This window comes from Haematobia irritans, chromosome 3, assembly GCF_050003625.1.
Source record: "Haematobia irritans isolate KBUSLIRL chromosome 3, ASM5000362v1, whole genome shotgun sequence".
NCBI classification, from domain to species: Eukaryota; Metazoa; Arthropoda; class Insecta; order Diptera; family Muscidae; genus Haematobia; species Haematobia irritans.
This window is the reverse complement of record NC_134399.1, coordinates 37,538,269-37,550,479: the sequence shown is the minus strand read 5'-3', so window position 1 is coordinate 37,550,479 and position 12,211 is coordinate 37,538,269. Positions and strand designations below refer to the sequence as shown.

At 33.9% G+C, this 12,211-nt stretch overlaps 1 protein-coding gene and 1 long non-coding RNA gene across 3 annotated transcripts in view; one reads left to right on the top strand and one right to left on the bottom strand.

Moving 5' to 3' along the window:
* Nucleotides 1-12,211, bottom strand: part of Tis11 (Tis11 zinc finger protein) — a 127,188-nt gene that overhangs the window by 47,561 nt on the left and 67,416 nt on the right. The gene's annotated exons all lie outside the window — the stretch shown is intronic.
* Nucleotides 1,024-1,501, top strand: LOC142230571 (uncharacterized). The gene is made up of 2 exons (XR_012720736.1): nt 1,024-1,241; nt 1,338-1,501. It is a non-coding gene; the product is annotated as an uncharacterized LOC142230571 (long non-coding RNA).

Below are 12,211 nucleotides of genomic sequence, written 5' to 3'. Positions count from 1 at the left end.
GAAATGTCACCAGCATTACTGAGGTGATATAATCCACCGCTGAAAAACTTTTTGGTGTTCGATCGAAGCGGGAATCGAACCTACGACCTTGTGTATTCAAGGCGGGCATGCTAACCATTGCACCACGGTGGCTCCTTTCATGTTAGGATACCCAATTTTAATACGAATCACTCAACTGTAAGGACAAAACGATTTTAGGGAAAAGTAAATCGACTTTTGAAGAAGGGAAAAAACAACTTCATATCAAAAAATGCGTCTGCGCAAAACTATCATTCGTATTTTAAGGACAACACAGCTTTGCCCTCACGGCAATATTTTTTTCAGTGTATTTTAGAAATTGTGTTCGTAGAAGATTTACATGTCTCCACTTCAGATTCATTGGAAACTCCTTAGATTTTTGCCAGTGTATTGATTTGTTGTCACCATCGATATACACAGTAGATATATTCAATATATTCTTGTTACTCATTATCTGATTAGGAGTGGTTGTTAGTGCAATAAACTGAAAAATAAAACTAAGTACTCTCGTAATGAGATCAATTTATTTTCCTTAGCATTTTCGAAGATAATAGACAACCGTTTGTAAGAACAAAACAAAAAACAACAACAAATGGAAAGGTTTGAACTCCTCCTCTCCTTATCGGAAGGGAAATTGTTTATTATAATTTTTAGTTTTTTGTTATTTTTTGTGGAACTCTGATTAGGACACATACAAACCAAGACTTTCAATAAGGGTTGCTTTTGGATGGGTTTATTTCTTATCATCATTAGAAGTGATTTTTAACTGGCAGCAGCAGCAGCAGCAGTATATCAGCACAGCTAAATCCAATGAACCACCAACCAAACAACCGTCTGTCTCTTCATCCGCCATAACACATCAGTCCAAGTATATTTCGAATCTGTTCTCTCCTTATCAGTCATTTGTTATTCAATTAAATTAAAACAAAAAATACAAAAGTACAATCGATGATGTACGTGCATTTCTTTAAATAAACTATAACTCATTCTACTACTTCGATCGATCCAACTCAGTGACCGACCGAGTGTTCACCAAGTGTCATTCGAGTTGTCTTTTTTTTCTGCTGTCTTGTCTTGACAGTGGGTCGTTGTATTGCTCACATTTCGATGAATAACAAAAGTAATTTTATTTAATATTTAAGTTATAAGTGTCAAGGAGATGCAGATAGGGACTGGATCAGATCAGCAGGGCAGGCGGGGTGGGCAACGCAAGGCAGACTAAAGTAAAATTTATTTTAATAATTATTATAATGTAGTTTAAGGTAATCTGACCGACCAACTAAAGATTCATTTTGTTTTCCTCTTCTTTTTCTTCTCAGTCTCGTGTTTAGCGTGAAGGGCAACAACTTTATATTGAAATGATGTTTTCAGAGTAGCAACAATCATGTTTTTTTTTTAAATCAATATTAAAATAAATTTAATGTATTTGGAATAAGCCAGAAATAAATTATAATATAGCTTGCAATACCATGAAAAAACTTAACTATATTTAGATTTAAAAATTATGAACAAAAATAACAAAATTTTATTAGCCCTACAAATCTGGAGGAAATTTCCAGTCTTATTTTCTTAAATAAGAAATAAGAAATTTAGTTTTTAAAACGTATTCTATGATCTGGAAATATGCAAATGTCCTTCATTTCCAAAGTATTGCATAGGGGGTGTCATCACCCAATACCGGAGCTGCTACACTCAAAAAAAACAAACATTAACTTGAATCCAAAGATTTTGACCTTCCCTTAAGGATTTTGGTATTGGTTTCGGGCCAAAGATAAGACTTCTTTAAAATAAAGACATGTTTTAGCTACCTATCTGGTTTTAAATATAAGAAAAATAAAATTAAAATTAGGATACAGATCTCATTTATAGGATTTTCATTTTTTTGCGGTATTAACCCTTTCACTACCGAATTAAACCTAATGTTAAAAACTTTCATTTTTCCTCTTTTTCTACTTGTACTAACAGCATGTAGAAAAAAATATTGCAATTTGGAAGGCCTATCTCAATTATTTATAAAGCTATATGTTGAAGTGTTGGAAAACAATCAAAAAAGAATCTGAAATAATATAGGCTATAATTTTTGGGAGCCACCGTGGTGCAATGGTTAGCATGCCCGCCTTGCATACACAAGGTCGTGGGTTCGATTCCTGCTACGACCGAACACCAAAAAGTTTTTCAGCGGTGGATTATCCCACCTCAGTAATGCTGGTGACATTTCTGAGGGTTTCAAAGCTTCTCTAAGTGGTTTCACTGGAATGTGGAATGCCATTCGGACTCGGCTATAAAAACGAGGTCCCTTGTCATTGAGCTTAACATGGAATCGGGCAGCACTCAGTGATAAGAGAGAAGTTCACTGAATAGTCTAAGTGAGCCTGATACATCGGGCTGCCACATAACCTAACCTAACCTAGGCTATAATTTTTATATGAATATCCATTTACTGGAGACGTAAAGCAGAAAATTTGTCTCAAATTGTGTATTATTCGTTTATTGTCAAGAAATGTTATGAAAATACATTTTAGTCCCCAGCAATATGGAAAATATTTATAGCTTATTTAGATAAGAGCCTCTACTTTAAAATATCATCGAGAAATAAATCGAAACTAAGTGGGGAGTTAGAGTTTGGAGTCGTTTTTGAATGCCCTCTGTAGTGGACATCGGTAGTGAAAGAGTTAATAAAGCTATTCACCTACAAACAAATGCCAGTTTAAAAATCCAAATTATAACGGATACTTCAAAGTAAAAAAAAATGTTTCTTTAATTTAAAAAAATCAAGATTTCTTTAAATCAAAAATGTTTTTCTTTATTTTAAGGAAAATTTGCCTTAGTTCAAAGATACACGACTTCAACAGTGGGACGCAAAATATCAAAATTTGTATCCTAAATAAAAACAAATTTGAAGCAAAGATTATAAACTTTCTTTTAATTAAAATTTCATTATTTTAAAGAAATTTATCCTTAATATTGTGTAAATTTAATTTGCATAATCTTTAATACCATGTAAACAATTGAATTGATTCGTTTTGTTTTTTTGTTCAGATTTTTTCTTAATGTGCTAAAATAGGTTAACTTTATGTTAACGACAACTTAAATTTCCATATTCGGGGTCGACTTCATGTAGAAATTAGGCTTGTTCCAAGTAAAAAAATACTTCTTTAAAATAAAGTGTTGAAAAACGTGTCCTCCTAATTACGAACTTTTTTTTTCTTTTTAGTCCAGATACAAAAGATCAACAAATTTAAATACTATTTCTTTAATTTTGAAGGATTTTTCAAAATTACTAAAGCCAACCCAGCAAAAAAATTGGAAGTTCTTCGAAAGGCACGAACTTTAAAAGTACTTCCAAAAATGTACTCCCAAACATGTTCTTTATTTTAACAGTAGAGGAAGTGCAATTGAGTCAATTTTTTTTATAACTCGCTTATTATCATACACTGAAAAAAAAGCATGCCCGGTTCCAAAGATTTTGTCTTTACTTTAAAAATTTGGGTATTGATTCCGAGCCAAAGACGCGGAGAATACAAGTAAGGTTAATTTTAAGACACAATTCTCTTTTAAATTTGGGTTTTGTGTATTTGTTTCCAGGAAGCAAATTTTAATTTTTCGCTTTTTCAGTTTTTTTTTCGTCGTATTCTATTAAAGTCCTTTAAAAACGAGTTAACGACAACTTTATTTTCCTAATTAACATTCGACTTCCAGTAGAAATTATGCTATGTTTCAAGTAAAAAACGTCTTTAAAATAAAGTGTTGAAAAACATGTCCTATATTTGAACGATTTTTTGCTTTGTAGTAAAAATGCAAAAAGACAACAAATTTAAAGACAATTTCATTAAATTTAAAGAATTTTTCTGAATTATTAAAGTCAAATTGACCTTAGCCCAAACATTTTTTCTTTCATGTTATGATACCCATTTTTAAGTGAAATCACTTAATTATAAGGACAGTACGACTTCAGTGAAAAGTTTATCGACTTTTGGACAAGGAAAAAAACTTTATATTAGAGAAATGCGTCTTCTATGCTAAACAAAATTTATATTCGTATTTTAAAGACATGAAATCTTTGACCTCACGACAATATTTTTTTCAGTGTATTTTTAATAGGAATTTTAAAAAATTGTTGTTTCAAATGCGTTAAAAACGGATTAAGAATTAATAAAATGGTACAAATTATTAAAATTTTGCCGAAAAAAATATAAATCATTTCTAGAAAAATTGCAAATTTTTGAAAATATTTGAGAACAAACGTTCCAGACAAGCGTTATAATGCATTAAAAACTCATAAAAAAAATTAAAATTATTTATTTGTCAAAATATCACAAAATTTCTTAATTCACATCCAAAACACTGAATTCGCCTCACACCTTAGGAAGTGATGCAAATTCAGTGCAACGGTTATTGAAATGGTGGACATCCGTCCTATGAGAAGCCCATGTTAAATTCGTCGCTTCTGTGCCAATTGACGCTTTTTTTTCTGGGAAGTTGAACAAAATTGTCTTTCATATAAAAATACCATTAAGTCACTTGTGGACAAGGAGAAAAACTTTATATCAGAGAAATAAACCAAATTCGCATTCGTATCTAATCTAAGCAAAACTTTGGCTTCTGGGGCCAAACCAAATACTGACAAAATCCGGTGTTGCTGCAGAAGCCAGTGTTTTGCCTAGATATGCTCGAAATTTTGCACGAGGATTCTAATACAGTCAAGTGTGCAAAATTTGCTGGAAATCGGTTCAGATTTAGATAGCTCCTATTTGGTAGCCACAGTTTTACTCCGATTTACTTGAAAATTTGCACAGGTAGCATAATTAACATTCTAGCTACGCATGCCAAGTTTGGTTGAAATCGGTTCATATTTAGATATAGCCCACATATATATCTTACGCTCGATATGCACTTATATGGCTCCAGAAGCCAGACTTTTTTCCGATTTGCTTCAAATTTTGTACAAGAAGTATATCTGATAGTATCGTCAAGTGTGCCGAGTTTGATTTAAATCGGTTCAGATTTAGGTATAGCTCCCATATAAACACACATTTGCAGAAATGCATTATTTTACGCGAGCTAAAAATACGAAGTTTGGAAGTTTTTTGGGGAACAGAACAATTTTTTTTTCAAAAATTCCGATTTTTTGGGAAATAAAAATATGAATAGAAAACTTAATAACTTTTGAACTAATTGTGGTACCATTATGATTTTTATTGATTTTTGCAGGGAAAATTGTTTCAAGAAATATTGCTGAATATATCATTCCCAAAATTGGTATCAAAAATCTCCAAAATCCCCAAAGTGGGGACATATGCTGACAAACCGTTATTTTATGGTAATTTTCCTATTTCTCTGCTATTTATTGGTAGGATATTGAAACCTTTTACAGTTGGTTAGTGGACACATAGGGCTTTTTGGAAAACAAAGCGGCTTGGCAATCGGTGCATTGCCGAATGAGAATTTTTGAAAACAAAATTTTTTCTTTTATAAAAATTGCCGATTTTGGGAGGAGAAGAACTCATATACTACTTGACCAAAATGGCCGATAAAAACTTAAAACGTATCCTTATTTGGTGTTCTATAAAACACAAGTAAAAAAATTTTGAGAGAAATCTATAAAAAATGTTACGGCAGAAAGAACGTATGTGCCTTTTTCCAAAAAAAAAAAGTCAAAATTCGATATTTTTTTGAAATTCTAATTTGTGGACTTTACAACTTTTAATCTAAAGGGTACGCATTTTTTTCTTTTAGAATTTGTAAAATTTTGTAGGAGATACAGTTAAGAAAAAAAACTTACGAATCCACTCAAAAACGGAACTTCTAGTTCAAAAACGGAACTACTGACCCCACTGTCAAAATTTTACAAAAAAAAAATAAATTGTGAGGCCCAGATCTTGCGAACGGTAAAAGATAATTGCACACGAACTTTTTTGTAGAGCTTTACAAGTTCTATCCAGCAAAGAAAAAATCATCGAAATCGGTTCAAAATTGCAGAGTTGATAGGTAAAACAAAATTTCATACCCCCGTGGCCAACTTTCAACGCCTACAGGTCAGCCCGTGGACCCACTAGGTAGAACAACCCTCATCTACATGAAGGGGGCGATGAGGACAACGGCCACCACCGCACTGGAGGTATTGATGGGGATATGTCCCCTGGATCTGCATATTAGGAGGACCGCGGAGGTCATATTGATCAGACTGAGGGTCCTGGACTCATTGGAGAGCACGGGCTGCAGACACACTGAACTGATAGTCTATGCCGGACGACATATGAGAACTGACTATATAACGACACGGCATATGTATGAGAATAATTTGGATTCAATTATCCCGAGCATAGAGGACTGGGACGAAAATTGGATACACTTTGGAAATCTCAACATTTATACGGACGGCTCGAAAATGGCCGAGGGTACAGGCAGCGGAATTTACTGCAAGGAATTGGAACTTAAGGAGTCCTTTAATTAGACGATAAATCCATAATTTTTCAGGCTGAGATATTTGCTATTACAAAAGCTGCGGAACTTCTATCGATGAGGCCGTTATTTATATGCGATATCAGCAACCCATCGTCGAGGGTGAATATAACATCGATAGTCAGGCAGCTATAAAGACCCTGGGCAATACGAACATAAGATCGAAGGTAATCAGCCGCTGTCGTAGAGAACTTACGGTTCTCACTGAACAGCATAATGTAACTCTGTGCTGGATACCTGGACATTATGGTATAACTAGGAATGAAGTGGCAGATCTACTGGCTAAGGAAGGCGCAGGTGGCACGGATAACGTCATTTCGGACGTTTTTCCTCCGCTTTATTTGTTTATTTACAGGATCAATAGCAAATATGAAGATTTATGGGCTTCTTCTATAGGCTGTGAACAAACGAAACTGATATGGGACGAGTATAATATTTGGAACTCTGAAATCCTGATGCCATTGCAAAGAGAGGATGTGAGGTCGATAATAGACATCATAACACGACACAACACAACACTCTGGCAAAACACATGGTAAGGATCGGTCTAGCGAATGATGATATTTGTAGGTGGTGTCTGGACCCCGAGGCTACGGAAGATTCATTTCACTTCCTGTTCCAGTGTCCAGAACTATCTTTCAGAAGAAACAAGATACTGGGCTCTTATTTCTTTCAGACTATGACCGACTTGCGAGAATGCAGCCTGAGGGGTATTCTTGCCTTGATCAAGGCATCGGGGTGGAGGACCTAGGTGCATCCGAAGGGCACATTATCATAGAATGAAGCGGCCGAAGCGAGACAGACACGTAGGTTAGGTTAAGTTAGGTGGCAGCCCGATGTATCAGGCTCACTTAGACTATTCAGTCCATTGTGATACCACATTGGTGAACTTCTCTCTTATCACTGAGTGCTGCCCGATTCCATGTTAAGCTCAGTGACAAGGGACCTCCTTTTTATAGCCGAGTCCGAACGGCGTTTCACATTGCAGTGAAACCACTTAGAGAAGCTTTGAAACCCTTAGAAATGTCACTAGCATTACTGAGGTGGGATAATCCACCGCTGAAAAACTTTTTGGTGTTCGGTCGACGCAGGAATCGAACCCACGACCTTGTGTATGCAAGGCGGGCATGCTAACCATTGCACCATGCAGACACGTTGAGGAAGTTGGAAAGAAGTTAGAGGAAACGCAATGGACCAACTATGGTCTAAGTGGACACAAATCCGCTAGTTCGGATTCGTGTCATCCTCCATAACCTAACCTAATCTAACCCACTAGGGACCCACAAATTTGTAAACTTAAAGGAAAACACCTCAGCTTTCACACACAGAAACAATTGCTGAACATTGCATCACGGTAGCTCGCTGCCTTATACTAATGACATATGACAAGGAGGGCTAATATCGATGATTCACGTCCTAAATTTAATGAAAAATAAAAAATATTTTAGAACAAAAATCATTAATTTTAATTTTTTATTTATTTTAATTAAAATTTATTTATTTTAACGACGTCCCTATATGTCCTTAGTATTATGTAAATCATTACTTTGGATCGTAAAAACAGTATTGCTCTAATTTGGAAGAATATCTAATACAATTTTTTTTACACAATTTTAGTTGCCCACTATTTAGGACCAATATTAAAGTATACTTATAATCTTTGCTTTGGATTTTTTTTTACAAAATTGAGGATATTAATTTAGGATCCTTAAAATTTGTGCCGTTTTGATAAAGTCGTATGCAAATTTTTGCTAACGCAAAAAGGAATATTTTTGGTTTCAATTGAAATATTCTTTTAATTAACCAAGATCTTTGGTTTAATTGAAGATAAAAAAGCTTCAAATATAGCCTAAGATTTATTTTGAGGATATCGCATCCTTGATTTAAGTTTTTTTTTTTACAAATTCAGAAAACATTTTTCACTTGTGTTTAAGTGATATATAAAGGGTGATTCTTTTGAGGTTAGGATTTTCATGCATTAGTATTTGACAGATCACGTGGGATTTCAGACATGGTGTCAAAGAGAAAGATGCTCAGTATGCTTTGACATTTCATCATGAATAGACTTACTAACGAGCAACGCTTGCAAATCATTGAATTTTATTACCTAGAAAAGTTGGCAGAAAATCCGCTTTTTTATCGACAAATTTTGTTCAGCGATGAGGCTCATTTCTGGTTGAATGGCTACGTAAATAAGCAAAATTGCCGCATTTGGAGTGAAGAGCAACCAGAAGCCGTTCAAGAACTGCCCATGCATCCCGAAAAATGCACTGTTTGGTGTGGTTTGTACGCTGGTGGAATCATTGGACCGTATTTTTTCAAAGATGCTGTTGGACGCAACGTTAGGGTGAATGGCGATCGCTATCGTTCGATGCTAACAAACTTTTTGTTGCCAAAAATGGAAGAACTGAACTTGGTTGACATGTGGTTTCAACAAGATGGCGCTACATGCCACACAGCTCGCGATTCTATGGCCATTTTGAGGGAAAACTTCGGAGAACAATTCATCTCAAGAAATGGACCGGTAAGTTGGCCACCAAGATCATGCGATTTGACGCCTTTAGACTATTTTTTGTGGGGCTACGTCAAGTCTAAAGTCTACAGAAATAAGCCAGCAACTATTCCAGCTTTGGAAGACAACATTTCCGAAGAAATTCGGGCTATTCCGGCCGAAATGCTCGAAAAAGTTGCCCAAAATTGGACTTTCCGAATGGACCACCTAAGACGCAGCCGCGGTCAACATTTAAATGAAATTATCTTCAAAAAGTAAATGTCATGGACCAATCTAACGTTTCAAATAAAGAACCGATGAGATTTTGCAAATTTTATGCGTTTTTTTTTTTTAAAAAAGTTATCAAGCTCTTAACAAATCACCCTTTATTTCGTCATAAATAGCTTTGTTAGTATATCAAAAAAAAGTGACAAAATCGAATTGAACCAGACCTGTATCCCTAATTTAATTTGTAGAAGCTATAATTAATGTTGGATTGCTTTTTGAAAATATATCTTTTTCTCTGAATCAAGATCAAGATCCTTAAGTGAAGGTCAAAATCATTGGATTCAAATACATTTTAATTTGAGCGTAAAGTCTCTTTTTAATATTTTTTTTTCTTACACAGGATATCTCCGTTTTTCATTCCGGGAAATCCTCGCTTCAATTTATTACAGAATAAACTTGTCTATATTTGCCAGTGTATTATGACCTTCTCATTTTCCCTTGGCTTTCATTAACGAACCGTTAATAAATATAGATCATACACCAAGCGCATGTGTAAACCAAATTAAACAAAATTACCTTCTACTAAGTTTTAAAAGTTTTCCATGCCATTTACCAAGCGTTTAAGTTTAAGTGACTCAATTGTGTCATGTCAACACAGATAAAACTTACCTAAAAAGAGAAGAGATTAAAAGAAAATGATTAATAAAGTATAACAGCAATTATGTAATTGTAGCAAATTTCGATAGTATCTTGTGAATACGTAAAATATTTTCAACAAAAAACACGTTTGTATTTTCTTAGATTGTAAGATCAAAATAGCTACAAATGTGCATATCACCTATTGCAAAACACAATCTAATAAATTATACAATAAACTTCAAATATGTCGATAATAATATAGGCTCTATTTTTAGTTTGTCTCAAGAAGAAATTTAAATTGTTATTATTATATATATTGGCAATTATTTTATTATATTGGCAGTTTTTCACAATTGGCTTTAATTCAAAGACATACAAATTTAAAAGAAGAAGGCAAATTTTGAAGTTAAAAAAAAACTATAAAAATAATAAAATTTATTTCAGTTCAAATATCTTTCAATAAATGTAGATTTTTGTTTTAAAACGTAACTTTTCATATTTTTTTTTTCTCATAACCATAACGAACACTTTCGTTCGAATGGCAAGCCAAAAGCTGCTGATTTGTCTTTTACAGCTACTATTTTCTTTAAAATAAAGAATTTCTTATTAAAAGAAAATTCAAAATATTTATTTATATACCCTGCGCCACACTGTGGAACCATATGTCTATCAACGAGATAGACATATGGTGTCTTTGGCAATATTGCTCAGGGCCGGCCCCTGAGTCGATCAAGACATGTCCGTCTGTCCGTGAACACATTTTTGGAATCAAAGTCTAGGTCGCAATTTAAGTCCAATCGACTAAAACTTGGCACAAGTATGCACTTTGAGTCATAATAGAATCCTATTGATTTTGTAAGAAATCAGTTCAGTTTTAGATATAGCTCACATATATATCTTTCGCCCGATATCTACTAATATGGCCCCAGAAGCCAGAATTTCAGCCTGATTTACTTTAAATTTTGCACAAGAAGTGCATTTGATAGTGTTGTAAAGTGTGCCGAAATTGGTAGAAATCGGTTCAGATTTAGATATAGCTCCCATATATATCATTCGCCCGATATGCACTTTTACGACCCCAGAAGCAAGAGTATTTTTGAATTACTATTGTCGCTATGCATGCCGGTTGAAATCGGTTCAGAGTTAGATATATGTCTCATATATATCTTTCGCCCGATATGCACTTATATGGCCCAGAAGCCAGAGTTTTGCCCTAATTTGCTGTAAATTTTGCACAGGGAGTAGAATATTGTAGCTATGCATGCCAAATTTGGTTGAAATCGGTGCAGATTGATATATAGCTATATATATTTCTCGCCCGATATGCACTTATATGGCACAGAAGCCAGAGTTTTGTCCTAATTTGCTTTAAATTTTGCACAAGGAGTAGAATTAATATTTTAGCTGTGCATGCCGAATTTGAAATCGGTTCAGGTTTAGATATATCTCTCATATACAGTATGTCAAGAAAGTCTGCTAAGTTGAAAACTTGTAAGAATGACTTAAATTTTCCTATGCTTCTAATACATAGCTATCGACCGATAAATCATAAATACACTTTAGCAAAGTTGCCTAATAGTTGCTTCGGATTTAAATGTTTCCCATATTTTTTTACTAACATTGTGTCCCACCCCGGCGGATTAGCCGAATTTTTAAGTGTACAGTTTTTTTAGAAGTCTAACAAATTTTGTCCAGATTGAGCCAGAATTAAATGTATGTATAGGAGAACAAAAACGTTAATATCAAAAATGTGGATCTACACACAAAAAATTTGATTCCTTATTCAATCACGAAATTAATTGTTTCAATTTAAATGTCTTCAAGTTGATTGAAAGTCAATTAAAAAAGTTAATTGATCCAATTAAAAAGTTAATTGATACTATTAATTTTTGTGATTGATTTTTGTTTCAATTAAAAAGTTTGTTGAATCAATTAAATTTTTAATTGAATATATTTTAAAACTCAATTAAGACTTTAATTGAAAAAATATTCGTGAAATTTATTTCTGTGTACAAAGTGGTGCAGGGTATAATATAGTCGACCCCGTCCGACTTTAGACTTTCCTTGTTTCTTTTTTTTTAATTTAAGATACGTATACGATACGTATTTTCTTTTAAAGGGTGATTTGTTAAGAGCTTGATAACTTTTTTAAAAAAAAAAACGCATAAAATTTGCAAAATCTCATCGGTTCTTTATTTGAAACGTTAGATTGGTCCATGACATTTACTTTTTGAAGATAATTTCATTTAAATGTTGACCGCGGCTGCGTCTTAGGTGGTCCATTCGGAAAGTCCAATTTTGGGCAACTTTTTCGAGCATTTCGGCCGGAATAGCCCGAATTTCTTCGGAAATGTTGTCTTCCAAAGCTGGAAT